General features: G+C 41.5%; 1 protein-coding gene across 6 annotated transcripts in view; it reads left to right on the forward strand.

Moving 5' to 3' along the window:
- Positions 1 to 13,515, forward strand: part of Arel1 (apoptosis resistant E3 ubiquitin protein ligase 1) — a 51,175-nt gene that overhangs the window by 3,462 nt on the left and 34,198 nt on the right. The window contains exon 2 of one of the 6 annotated variants that reach the window (XM_076921654.1): positions 937 to 1,038. The exons of the other annotated variants lie outside the window; for them this stretch is intronic. The gene's annotated coding sequence lies outside the window, so the exon portion shown is untranslated. The remainder of the gene's footprint in view (positions 1 to 936; positions 1,039 to 13,515) is intronic. 6 annotated transcript variants of the gene reach the window in all.

Raw genomic sequence — 13,515 nt, forward strand, 5'->3', positions numbered from 1 at the left:
AGTGATTAGGGAAGCGAAATACACTGTTTTTTTTTTTTTTTTTTTTTTTTTTTTTTCGAGACAGGGTTTCTCTGTGTAGCCTTGGCTGTCCTGGAACTCACTCTGTAGACCAGGCTGGCCTCGAACTCAGAAATCCGCCTGCCTCTGCCTCCCAAGTGCTGGGATTAAAGGCGTGCGCCACCACCGCCTGGCCATCCAGCTTTTCCTAATGTTAACTTCTTACATAACCACAGTACATCCGTCACATCTAAGAGTTGGTAGACTGTTTTTTACTAAACTACAGACTTTTGGATATCACAAAAATTTCAACTCACCTTCCTTTTCTATGCAGAACCCAATCCAGAATTCCACATTGTAGTCAAACTGTGTAATTTTTTTTTTAAGAATGTGGTCTCATTATGTAGCTCTTGTAGCTTAGAACTTGCTATTTATAGCTTCAAATTTGTCAGGGATTTTGTTTTGAGTGTGTAAGTATTGAGCTTCTCTTCATATTAAGTTGGGAGTGATGGCAAATGGCTATAATCCCTGAATTTGGGGGATGGGCACAGGAGTAGGAGTGATAAGATCATCCTCAGCGGAGTGGGGGGGTAGGTGGGGGCACACCCATGTGGAGGCAGGAGGGGGGACGGGATAGGGGGTTCTTGGGTGGTGGGGGGAATGGGGTGAGGGGATAAAATCTGAAATGTATTTTAAAGAAATAAAAAAAATATATATGTATATATAAAATTTAAAAAAAAAGATCATCCTCAGCTACATAACAACCTTGAGGCTAACCTGGGCTACATAAAACTCTGCCTCCCTCCTCCCCATAGAATAACCAAGCAAACAGGAAAAGATTGTTCTTCCTTCAGTTATATAATTTTTTTCCCTTAAAACCAAGATTGAAGGGTTCTGGAAAGATGGCTAAGTGGTTATGAGTGCTTGCTGTTCTTACAGAGGATCCAGGTTCTGTTTCCAGCATCCACATGACAGATCACAACTGCCAGTTCCAGAAGATTCAGTTCCTGCCACTGGCCTTCAAGGGCACCATGATTACAGGTAGGGCATACATATCCAAGCAGACAACACAGACAGACAGACAGATACACACACACACACACACACACACACACACACATACACACACACACACACACACACACACACACACACACAGAGAAAAGAGAGTGGAGGGCCAGCAATATGGCATATCAGGTTGAAAGTGCTTGTCACATAAGCCTGGCAGCTTGGATTTGCTCCCTGGAAGCCATAGTGGAGAGGGAGAACCAACTCTTGGAAATGGTCGGATGCCCTCTGTGCAAGCTGTGGCCGTGCAAACCTATGAACACATGAGTAAACATTTAAAGTTACTTTTAAAAAGTAACTTGAAAGTAATGGATCATAGTAAAGGCAGGTATTTTAGCTTTGTGTGTGTGTGTGCGTGCGTGCGTGCGTGTGTGTAACAATTGCAAAATTCTACCCTACTGGGTTGTGTGTCTGGCCATTTGCCTGCCACTTCATGCGTGGTTAATAAAATAACAACTTCCTAGACTTATTGAGGGAGACAGCTTGTCAGGTTCAGAGAATTACTTTTGAAATGTTCTTGCTATAGCCAAGCTTCAGTTGTCCAGGGTTACCTGCATATAAAGGCTACTGTAGAATGGGAACATGGGGCCTGTCCTCACTCTGTGGATCAACACATTTTATAGACATTTTATAGACAGGAAAAAAATCAGGATAAGAGGAAGTAATAAATTGAACTAATAATTTACTTTTTCCTCTAAAAATACTAAAGATAAATTTGTTGTTGATTTAGACATATTGTCAGCTTCAAAATTTTTGGAAACCCTTAATCTTTCTGAGCTGGACAGGCTCCAGAAAGTGGTCCCAGCAAATATTCTGGATTGAATATATAAAGAAGAAGCTTTAAGAAATAAAAGAAGCCAAGAGAAATAAATTCAGACCCTGGGTGTGGTGATTCATGTCTTTAATCTCAGTAAAGGCCGAAATAAGGGCTAGGAGTTAGACCAGCTTGTGTTTCTGAGTTCTGACCAGCTTGCTCTTCCATCTGCTAGGGATTTCATTTGTTTGGTCTTTTTGAGATAATGTCTCACTCTGAAACACAAGCTGTATCTCAAAAAGACCAAACAAATGATATCCCTACCAGATGGAAGGAGCAAGCTGGTCAGAACTCACCCAGTTAAAATGAATGAGTTTGCAAAAATGTGGGAAGCTTTAAGCAAAAGAATGCATTATTGTAATTATATATATGCATGTGTGTCAATATGAAGATATGTACATGTGAACACGGTTGCCCACAGTAACCAGAAAAGGGCATCAGAGCCCCTCAAGCTAGAGTAGTCGCAGGAGGAAGTGAGCACCTGGCATGGGTGCTGGGAACTGAACTCAGGTCCTCTGCTTGAGTAGTGCTTGGCTTAACCATGAGCCCCCTCTTCAGCCCCATATGTAAAGCTTTAAGCACCGTGTCAATTGTCTCTAAAGTTCAAAAGAGTTTGAGGTTTTATTTTCTTTCAATTATACAGGCATATGGGGTCAGTGTTCCTGAACTCCATTCACTTCCCCATCACTGTTAGGATTTTTGCCACATACATATACAGTTTCTGAAATGCAGTTTCTTCCATCCCCTGTACATGGAACAGTAGTCCACTTGCCATTTGGCAAATGAGGACTTAAGGGGAGAAACTCTTTTTATAGGAATTCATGTAAAGCAGCATTATATAGTGTCATTCTGTGCTTGGGGAACACTGCTTGGGCAGTTCGTTCTCGGTATTAAGGATTACATACCATTTCTGTCTTTGAAGTGTAGCCCTGTCCTGACAGGTGTCAGTGGCCTGTGTTGAAGGATGTCAGGCCAAGGCCATGGCAGAGTTGTATCTCTCAGTTTCTATACGGGGTACGGGAGGTCACCTTGGGGTCTCACATATACTAAGAGACAAGAATTCTGCCATTAAGCTATATCCCCAGGCCTATTAAAAAGTGCTACCAAACTAGGACTAAAAGCCCCTATTATTATTTTAGAAAACTGTATATTAGTTTTAATTGCTACAGGTTATATACTGCTGTTAATTGTAACATTTGCTAAAATTAAAAAGTAATATTTTCAGCCAAGCATGATGGCATAATGTCTGTAATCTCATTCCTTGGGTGGTAGGTACAGGAGAATCAGGAGATAAAGGCCAGCCTTAGCTACACAAGACTTCCTTCTAAAAACAAAATTAGACAGACAGTTTGGGCAGAGGCTCAGTTGGTAAAGAATTTAGGAACTGAGTCCAGATCCTCAGCATCCAAATAAAAGCTGGATGTGGCAACACAGGTCTGTGATTCCAACTCCGAGGAGGCAGAGACGGGTAGGGAGCCGTGATGGCCAGCCAGTCTAGCAGAATCACCGTTTCGGGTCTGGTGAGAGAACTTATCTGGGAAAAAAAAAGATAGGCAGCCACCAAGGAAGCCTGACATGTGACCTCTGGTGCGTGAGCACACACACACGCACACGCACACACGCACACATGCACACAGAGCAAGCAGTTAGATTCTCAGGCCTCTCCTTATGGGCCATGTCTGTAATGCCCTGCTGTTGTGATTAGCAGACTGGTCAAGACAGAAGTGGAATGCTAAGCTCTTTTTGTATTTCTGCTGCTTACTTCATTTTGATTCTGAGAAACTCACTCTTATTTTAAAGAGAATGATGCAAAGAGAATCTAAAGAAAATTAAGGAACGTAGACTTGCTTTGGTTCTGGTCGCCTTAACCTTTACAAGGCTAAATTTTAATTTAACTAGTGAGGAATATGGCTTTTTCTAGTTTCCCATAGGTGAGAGTGACACTTGGTGACCTAGAGAGAATGATCTTCTGGAATCTTCTCGTTCATACCAGAATGGTATGTGGCTGATTGTTTCCGGCTGTGTCCCAAGGAGTGTGTTCTGGGTTCTAGAATTTGTCCACAGAGGCAGACCAGAGCTGCAGAGATTCGGTGCTGATCTGAAGACAGAACAGGGACCGAAATCTTGGCTAAATTTAGGTATGCCGATTACTGGGTGGATAGGGGAATCTGCTAAAAGACAGAAGTCTTTCCAGACTCAGAACTGCCTGATTTCAGTAGTGCTGAGTAGTGTGGGAGGTTGAGCGAAACAAAGAGATAATGAAACTGAGTAATTATGAGATAAGTGGAATGCAGGGGTTTAATAAAATCTTGTTAAATTTTTTGACAAGAGATTTTTTTCTTATGAAACTTTTAGATAAACTTTAGAAGAGAGCAGGAAAAAGTCTCTGTGCTCTCGAGTTAGGCAGACTTTAAAATTAGAGAACACAGGAAACACAGAGCTGAAGAAATGGCTCAGTGGTTAAGAGCACTTACTGTTTTTGCAGGTCAAGTCCCACTACCTTCTCAGGCAGTTCACGCCTGTAACTTCACAGCAGGGGACCTGATAAATTCTGGCTTAGGTCACACACACACACACAATTTAAAAATAAAAAGAAACAAACTATAATTTGAGATGGTTACTTTTTAGAAAGTTCAGCCTCCACCAAGAATTGAAAAGGAGAGAGAGAGAGAGATGGCTTCGCAGTTATGAACACTCCTTTTTCAGCGGACCTGAGTTCAGTTTCCAGCACTCATGATGAGTAGTTCACAACAGCTGGGAACTCCAGGTCCATGAAATCTGACGCTATGTTCTGGCTTTTACAGGTATCACACTCATGGCACACACACAAATATTCACGCAAGTTTAAAAAAAAGGAAGCAAGCAAGGGGCAAGCCAAGGGCTTCTATGTAGAGTCTGTAAACACCTAGAGCTCAGTAGTAAGAAGACAAAATATTTGAATAGGCATTTTATCAAAGAAGCTATTTAATAGCTAATACATACCTGAAAAGATGCTCAGGACTCTTACCTCTGAAAAATACAAATGAAGTTAGAAGTGGTGGCACAAAAGCCTTTAACTCCAGCACTTGGAAGACAGAAGCAAGCAGATCTCGTGTGTTAGAGGCCAGCCGGTGCTACATAGTGAAACTGGGGGGTAAGGGGAGGTGCAGCTATGAGAGTGAATAAAATTTGAACCCCTGACAGTACCAAGTGTGGGTGGTGGTAGAGCAACCGGACTCTTGTGTGTTGCTCTAAACATAAAGTAATACAGCTGCCTTGGAATGCAGCTGGGCAGTTTCTTGTAAGTTGAAAATATGCTTCCCATATGAACTAGCACTTCCACTCTTGGATATTTACTTCAGAGAATAAAAACGTGTTCAGACAGAAACTCATTGCAACTTTATCCATAATATCCCTAAACTGGACATAATCTAAGTGTCCATATGGTAAGTGGATAAACAACCTGTACTCTGTCATTAGAAGGGACTACTACCCAGCAACCAAGAAGAACAAACTGCTTACTGATGTAAGTAACAGCATGAACAAATGCAACTGGTATGCTTGGGGTTGGAGAGATGGCTCGGTGGCTAAGAGCTCTTGCTGCTCTCAGAGGACCTGGGTTCAATTCCCAGCACCTACATGGCAGCTCCCAGCTGTCTGTAACTCTTCCTATTCTAGGGGTTCTGATTTTTTCTGCCCTCTGCAGTCACCAGGCACACACATACTGCATAGACATAACATGCAGGCAAAACACTCATACATATAAAATAAGATTTTAAAATAAATCTTAAAATTTCAGTGAGAATCTGAGATTAGTTTAGGTCTGAATTTCTTTGAGACACATGATTTTGGAATATCCATCCCTGGATTGAATTACAAAGAGCTTACTGGTCATTAAATTGGGTCAAATTTAGACTAGTATTCCTTTTTAAAGAGTATTTATTTGTATTTATGAATGTATGGGTATGTGCTCAGGAGTCCACAGGTGTGTATGTATGTGTATTGCGTGTGAGTCCACAGGTGCCCATGGAGGCCAGAGAGCATCAGATCAGCTGACATGGCAGTGCCATCTCTGAAGCCCTGTAAAAGCCCATACACTTTTGGTATGTTTTTTTATGTTAAGAATTTTAATTTTTTATGTGTATGACTTTTATCTGCATATATGTATGTGTATCAAATGTGTGCTCGGTGCACGTGAAATCAGAAGACTGTGTCTGGCACACTGAATTGGAGTTACGGATGACTGTGAGCTACAATGTGGCCACTGGGAATTAAACCTGGGTCCTCTGGAAAAGTAGTGCCCTTAACACTGAGTCATCTCTCCAGTCCTGCCTTAATAGTCTTATTTTTAACAAGAGATAGATCAGGTGTCCTCGTGCACTTTGAGGCAGAGTCAGGGGGGTCACTGTGAGTTTAAGGTCTGCCTGGTCTGCATAGTAAGTTCCCAAAATAGCCAGAGTTATGTGTAAAATGTATTTCTTGTTGTTAGATTAGAACAGGAAAATCTTAGAAATAACTTTGTTTTTTGAGTTCCTGCCCCTCCCCTCTGGCATACATCTTTCCTGGGTCTAACAGTGTCTTCTGCTTAAATGACCTTTCAGCTCAGCCTCCACAATAGCTGGAACTACAAGTCTGTGTCACCATTACCTGCTTTCTTCCTACCTATGGCCTCTCCCCAAAGTTAGTGCTATAATTCTTTCCCAAGCCTGGGTTTCTCCTGAGATTTTGAGTACTACTGCTCATAGTTTATAGTTTGGAATATGTGACTATGTGACAGGAAGCTGTTTAGTGCTTTTATTTATTTATTTATTTATTTATTTATTTATATTGTTTTCCTTTCAGCCCTCCCCTTCCCACAATTGGGTTAGATTGATTTTCTCAAAATTCACTTAGTCTCTCTCTGTGTCTGCCTGCTTTCTGTGTGGACTTTCGCACTTCTCAGGTCTCCAGGCTGCCGCATGTGTCCATACTTTGAGATGTGTTTGTTTCCATTTGTCTTGTGGATATGTCTACCTGGATATCCTGTAAGGACTTGCTCTTCAGTACTTGCTCACTCCTTCCTTTTGTCCTTCATCCTTCATTCACTGTCCGTCTAGGCCCCCAAGGTCAGAAAATCTACAGTTATGCTTAGCTTTTTACCCTGGTTTCTTTCTGACCCCACAGATCATTATCCTGTTACTTCCAAGAACACAAAGAATATCTAGCCTCCCTCCCCATTTCATGACTATGTCTATTTTTTTTTTTTTGACTGTTTCTCCTCTCCCTCCTCTGTTGATTTTGTCTCCTGTAAGATTTTTTTTTGATGTGTGTTATTGGGAGTTGAATCCAGAACCTCACACATATGAGATAGGTGCTCAACCACTGAGGTCTATCTACAGCTACTCCACTTTTAAATTTTTTTTTTTTAACTTTTTATTTGAAACAGGATTTTACAAACTCAGGCTCACCGTGAAGTCTTGCACTTTTGATCGTCTTGTCTGCCTCCTGCCATCAGGCTCAGTTTGCTTCTTGGGGGCTTTGTGGAATACAGAATCTTACTCCATAGCTCAGGGTGACCTCAGACTTGAGCCCACATCAGCGTCCCGAGTGCGGGGACTGCCGTCACCATCACCATGGCTGTCTGATCTAGCCTCTTCCTGTACCCCAGGGTTATTTCTTTTAAAATCTGTTAGCCTCTTTCTCCTTTGGTTAAAAAACTAATAACAACTTCAAAAAACATTTTCTTGTTGCTTAAAGTCTAAAATGAAGTAATAGTTCTTTAAATTTTCAAATTAAACATATCATTTGAGCTCTCATTTACCTATCCCCCAACTACTCCTCTTGCTGGCCAGAGAGGAAGGACTTCTTTTATTACATCAGAATTCCTGGTTAATATCATAGGCTCTCAGTCTAACTGTCTGACTCTCTCAGCTATCAAATAGCTGACTTTATCAAGGTATTTCAGCGCTCTATGCCTCTTTCCTAATCTAACAGATCATTTATTGCATATGCTTGGCTTGTGGTTGATGTGAGGGTTGAATGATGTAATGCAGACGAAAGACTTCATACGGTACTTGGCCCACAGGAAATTCTCAGTAACACACTCTTGTTACTATCACCGTCCTTGAGAGAGTCCCAGAACATCAGTGTTTTGGGTGGTTGCTCTGATTGTTTTCACATGGGATCTCTAGAAAACCAGCGAATCCCCTGGGGAGCGTATAGCCACCTGCCTCACTTACTGGAGCTGCTGTGGCCTAGCATAAGCCACAGTCATATCTGGCAATCCAGCAACCTTTAGAACAAAACCACCTGGGTCTGGGATTGCCGAGCTCAGCTTTCTTTCCCTGTAGTTCAGAATTGGCTCTTCTAGAGCAGCTGGATTTCATCTTTTCTCAACATGTCTCCACTTTACATCTACACCTGAGAAAGGCTAAGTAACTAGACCAAGACCAAAGTCATGTTCTTCTCCGTTCCTGAGATGGTACTTAGAAGCCATCGCCCTGTCCCTGGTGGGCTTTCCTGAGATGGTCCTTAGAAGCGGTCGCCCTGTCCCTGGTAGGCTTTCTAAATACTTTGCTTTTATGATGCTGAAATTTGTCATCACTCCCCTTTTTGGTAAAAAACCCCTTGGGGCCGGACAGTGGTGGCACACGCCTTTAATCCCAGCATTTGGGAAGCAGAGGCAGGCGGATTTCTAAGTTCGAGGCCAGTCTGGTCTACAGAGTGAGTTCCAGGACAGCCAGGACTACACAGAAAAACCCTGTCTCGAAAAACCAAAAAAAAAACCAAAAAACAAAAAACCAAACCCTTGGGGTTTTTACCTGTCTCTAGGGTATCAGACAACCCTACTTACCTTTGCAAGTACTCATTCTTTAAAAGAAATTTTTATTTTAAAATTATGTTTAATATTTACCTATTCTTTAATTATTTGTGTATCTGATAGGGAGATGTCTTTGAAAATGCAAGTTCCCACAGAGGCCAGAAGAGGGAGAGGCCCTGGAGCTGGAGCGCTAGGAGGTCTGAGCTGCTCCACTGGGTGCTGGCACCAAAGTCAGATCCTGTCTGTATAGTGATGTGCGCTGTTTTTTTTTGTTTGTTTGTTTGTTTTTGTTGTTGTTGTTGTTTTTGTTTTTGTTTTTGGAGACAGGGTTTCTCTGTGTAACCCTGGCTGTCCTGGAACTCACTCTGTAGACCAGGCTGGTCTCGAACTCAGAAATCCGCCTGCCTCTGCCTCCCAAGTGCTGGGATTAAAGTTGTGCGTCACCACTGCCCAGGGTGATGTGCACTCTTAACCAGGAGCCCCTCGCACTCGCTCTTAGTGGGTTGGCCTTGTTGTCTCTATTGTGAAGACATCATCTGTCTCTTAAGGCAAGGTTACCTCTCTTCTGCCTGTCCTTCACACTTTATTTCTGTCACTGCACTTAGCACATTTAATTGTCTACCTTCCATATTGAATCAAGCGTATCAAGGTTAACAGCCTCTGTCTTCCCACCCTTCCCTGAGGAAGCATCAGTAGTTAATGACTGCTGGCCAAGGGCAGTCGTTTTCTTTATGGGAATAGCCCCTGGGAGCTTGCCAGCAGTACAGTGGATAACCCCCGACACATTCTCATGTGAGCAATCCTAACTCACTCCAGTGGTCACTGAAGTCAACAGCAGAAAGACATGGAGGTGGGGAAAGGGCTTACTTGCTAGGAAGAAGCGGAGGATTCAGTAGGAGTGGGAGGGGCTGAGAGAGGGGAGTAGGGGGTGAAAATGACCAAAATACATTATATGTATTTATAAACTTGTCAGATAATTTAATTTAGAAAAAAAGGGGAAAGTATTGTGTCTTGCTTGGGCAACATACCATGTTTTAGGCCAGTCTGAGTTCATGGTTAAGGCACTTTCAAAAAAAAAAAAAAAAAACAAGGGCAAGGAGGTGGTTCTATGATAGGACCATGTGTTAAGCAGACAGATTAGCTCTCTGATAGTATAGCATGCCTGAGGCTTGACTCCCAACACAAAAAAGGAAAAGGAAAAGAAAGAAAAAGGAAACAAAAAGAAGGGGAAGTCCTGTTTCACTTACCCCTGTGCCTCAGGACTCCAGCTTTTAGCTGGTAGTCAGGTCGGATGCTCAGGAGATGTACCATGAAGAGGAAGTCTGTCAGAGAAACCAAAGGTGTTGGTTGTTGGTCAATTACATGTTGAATTGTCTGTAGTTTTAGAAAAGAATTCTAAGCAAAGGGAAAATGTAGCTCTCTAGGGATGGGGGAACACACTGATGTTTAAATGTGTGATGGGTGATAGTGGGTAGTAACCGAGTTCAGAAGTGTGTGCTTTTCAGATTCTTATGCACAAGAACTTTAAGGATGTCGGCAGAGGACAGAAGCTGGCAGCAGAGAACGAAGGAGCCTTTTTGGTCTTAAGTATAAAATATGTATGACTATTTGAACATGTCCATGTTTTAGCTTTAGAAACTCATGAAACTTTGTGTTCTTTGTTCTTGTTTGCGTATTTAATTTGAAAATAATTTTTTCTCTCTGCTTACTTCCTCTAGTAAGAGAGGTATTGCAAAAACATCTATCATCTGTTCTCTGGCTTTTGGCATCTTCTGCATGCCCCAGTGCCCAGGTCTGACGGGCAAGGAATGGGGTTACAGTCTAGCACGGCAGCACACCAGCTTTCTGTGATTTGGGGGACTGCCCACTCAGAAGTATTATATCATGGGAAGGGAGGGTGAACTCATCTTGTTCTCATTGGCTGGGTTGTTCCTGGAAGGCTGCAGTCAGTTGGAGGCACCTCATTACAAGAGTGCTGGGACCAGTTGGAGAGAGTTCACAGGAGACCCACAGGAATGCTTATAGGACCACAGAGGCTGACTGATGAGAAAAGAGCATAAATGGAACCAAGACAGCAGAAGTATACAACTGTATAAACATCTCAGGAATAGAACCGATGGGGGAGGGCAGCTCTTTATGGTGTGGTTTGGGATGGGGAAAAAATCCAAGAGTAAAATTAAGACAGTATAATTATAAACTAACAGTTCAAAACATATGATAGGATACTGTATTTGTGGGAATCTTCTTAGACCACTGTACCATATGGACTTTGGCCCATGTGAGTGATTTTTCTTTTAAACATAGGAGAATACATGGAGAACTTTCTTACATTCTGCCTTGTTTTGTGGAAACCAGTAAGTGACAACAGAATTCTTGCATGCTGTCACCACCTCTAAATGCACCTGAAGTAGACTTTCACATGGGCATTTTCTTATAGCATTTTAAGGGCTGGAAAGATGGCTCAGTGGTTGTTAAGAACATTTGCTGCTCTTGTAGAGGACCTGGGTTTGGTTCCCAACACTCAGCTGGTGGTTTACAACCATTCATAATTCCAGCCCCAGGGGATCCAATGTCCTCTTCTGACTCCCCCAAGCACACATGAGATGCACACATACCTGAAGGCAAACCCTCATATACATAAATAAAATTTAAAATAGCATTTTGAAAACAGACCAGGTTATTAGTATGTATTAAAATAATTTTGGAACAATAATGCATTTGATCCTTCAGGTACATTGTACAACAAAAATCTTCTTGCTTAGCCTTTGGAAGTGATTGAATGAGCTTCTCAGTTGTTCTGTGAATACAGACATGAGGCTTTTACTTAAGAGCTAAAATAAGAGCCAGGGATGGTTATATACACTTGTAAGCCCAGCAATTGGGAAGCAGAGACAGGAGGTTGGTGAGTTTCAGGCTAGCCTGTATTACATATTGAAAGCCTTTTCTCCAACCATAGGAAAGGAAAAAGAATTGAAACAAGAAGCCTTTGCATAGTTTTGTGAGTTTTCTAACTTTTTTTTTTCTAGAAGGGGCTTAGTAGAATGAGAAGAAAATAATTTTCTCTGATTTTTTTATAGAAATGTATTCATATTTACAAAAGGCAGTTATAACTTTAAAATAAGACCTTTGGGCTGGGTCTAGTAGCACAAGCTTATAAGCACAGCTCTTGGGAAGCTGAGACAAGAGGATTGTGAGTTCAATCCCAGCCTTGGCTATGCAGAGAGGTCCTGTCTCAAAACCAGGTATTTGTAGTCTTTGCCTCAAACATATCAGATATATATATATATATCATATACATATAAACATATATATATATATATATATATATATATATATATATATATATATATATTATAGCTACTTGGCTCTGCCTTGTGCAAAAACTGAGTATAGACTAGGTATGTGGATGAATGAACTTGGCTATTTTTATTGTTTGTATTTTTAAAAAAAACAAGACCAAATGGATAAATTTGATGTACAGATTATTTTCCTAACTCCTGTTTTAAGTCTCTTGTACCTGAAAGTATAGTCTCTAATACCAGCAACATTAAGGATTCCCTGTAAGGCTTTTAGAACATGGGGAGCATTGGGGCTTCCTGCTCTACAGTTGAAGTAGTGCTTCTGAAACATTTAAGTGTGTACAACTCATTTGAGGAACTTGTAAGAGAGTACAGACCCTAAGAGCCCAGGCTGACCAACTTATTAACAATGGTTAGACATGCTCAGAATCCTCGGAGCCACCATCTTTTACTGATTACTGTTATGTAAACAAATTATTATAATGCAGATTACATGTGCTGTGCTGTAGATATTTTTGGGTTAGGGGTATCACAAAGGAAGAGGTGATTGATTCTGCCTAACATGGGTAGAGTCCATGGAGAAGCTTGGGAGCTGGGCTGGAAATTGGTAGCAGTGCTTAGGTTGAGTCTTGAAGCTCACTAGAGGTACTGAAACATGGGGATAAGCATGTTCATAGCAGGGACAGAGTGTATTAGGACTAGTTATAATAACCTGGTATAAATAGCTTATAATAACTAGTTATAAGTAGCTGATCACAGGACTGGAGAGCTACCAAAATCATAGTGAATAGGAATAAAACTTCAGTATGCTTTATCTTAACTTTTTTATATGCCATTTCATTATTTGAAAATAGATAACTTAGGCAGAGGCAGGTAGATTTCTGAGTTCGAGGCCAGCCTGGTCTACAAAGTTCCAGGATAGCCAGGACTACACAGAGAAACCCTGTCTCGAAAAACAAAAACAAAACAAAACAAACATAAAACAACAATAAAAAAACAAACAAACAAAAAAAGAAACTAGATAACTTAAACCCAACAAGATGGTGTTTGCTTTGTTTATAATCCCAGCACTGGGAGGTGGGGACAGGAGGGGAAGTTCAAAGTCATCCTTGAATTTCCTTGAACTATATAGAGAATTTGAGGCCAGGTTGAAAACATGAGACCCTATCTCTGAAATAAAAAACAGAAAACCCCAAAATATAATTTTCCTATTCTCTACCCCTCTTAAAGAATGTAGGTCTCCCAAAATTAAATATTCTTCAGAAATAGGAACTTTTTACTGTCTTTGTTAAGAATTTGGAAAACTGGGGCTGGAGAGATGGCTCTGTGGTTAAGAATATGTACTGCTTTCCAGAGGACTCGAGTTCAGTCTCCAGCACCTGTGTCAGGCAGCTCCACAAGATCCCACATCCTCTTCTGGCCTCTACAGGACCTGCATCCATGCACATGTATCCATTCTCTCTCTCTCTCTCTCTCTCTCTCTCTCTCTCTCTCTCTCTCTCTCCCTCTCCCTCTCCCTCTCCCTCTCCCTCTCCCTCTCCCTCTCCCTCTCCCTCTCC

This window comes from Arvicanthis niloticus, chromosome 23 (assembly GCF_011762505.2).
Source record: "Arvicanthis niloticus isolate mArvNil1 chromosome 23, mArvNil1.pat.X, whole genome shotgun sequence".
NCBI lineage: Eukaryota > Metazoa > Chordata > Mammalia > Rodentia > Muridae > Arvicanthis > Arvicanthis niloticus.